Source organism: Brassica oleracea, chromosome C2, assembly GCF_000695525.1.
Source record: "Brassica oleracea var. oleracea cultivar TO1000 chromosome C2, BOL, whole genome shotgun sequence".
NCBI classification, from domain to species: domain Eukaryota; kingdom Viridiplantae; phylum Streptophyta; class Magnoliopsida; order Brassicales; family Brassicaceae; genus Brassica; species Brassica oleracea.
In genome coordinates, this window is record NC_027749.1 from 30,929,351 (window position 1) to 30,930,405 (window position 1,055).

Sequence of the window (1,055 nt, forward strand, 5' to 3'; positions counted from 1 at the left end):
GAAAGATTCTGATGAAGGCTCTATTTTCAGACCCAGCTGGTCTGCCATAACCTTAGGTAGTATGCTGACTGATGCTCTTGTGTCACAAAGTGCATGGGGAAATTCAATACCCTTCACCACACATGGTATTGCAAACTTCCTGGGATCACTCTTCTTCTTCAATGTGATCCTTAGTTTCATCCTTTCCCTGACATGATGAAACATTCTCCTAATGTCCTCCTCAGTCTCCTTAGTCTCTCTGAAGAACATCCACAACCGGTGTGTGTAATAAACTTCATCAAAAGGTTTCTCCACTGGGATTCTGAGGATTATCTTAGTGAAACCATCCATCTCCTTCCCATTAGCTTCCCTCTTAAGGTTCTTAGGAATCTTCACATTTCTTTTCCTTAACCTTCTTCCTTCATTTGCCTCATCAACTTTCATAGGCTCTGGTGTAGTGTATGAAGGTTTGGTTGTAGGTTCTGGTGGGTTTGCTAAAGGTTTAGGTGGTGGTCTGAGTGCGTTGATTCGGTCACTATCAACAGATGGTAATCGCACTCGGTAGGTGAGAGGTACCCGTCGATCGATGGGAGGTGAGGGGGGGTCGATCGATATCAGTCTCTCTCTGTCGGTCGACTACCGGCTCATGCCGTCGATCGATTTTGACGTAGAAAGGGGAAGGTGGGTGAGGATGTTTTTCTGCGAATTCCTCATGAGTCATGATCCTAACTGCACTACACTCCACAGTCGATTTAGCAGATGACGTCGATCGATGGTTAGAGTTATCCGTCGATCAATCTTCGTCATGGTCTGTCGAGCGATGTGCATCCATTGACATCGGTCGACACCATTTTGATCCGCCGAAACTCATGGAGCTTTCAACTTCGAAGTCTGCTTCTCCAAGCTTCTCATGCTTCACCACTTGCCAGAAATCATCATCTATGATGGCCTTTATGTGGTGTTTTGCTTTCTCAACTCATGCCTCTAGCCAAGGCTTCTTGCCTCTTTACAGTGTCTTTAGTCTGAACCACTTGCATTTCAAGCTTCCTCACCTGAGTCCCTAAGGTCTCAATTCT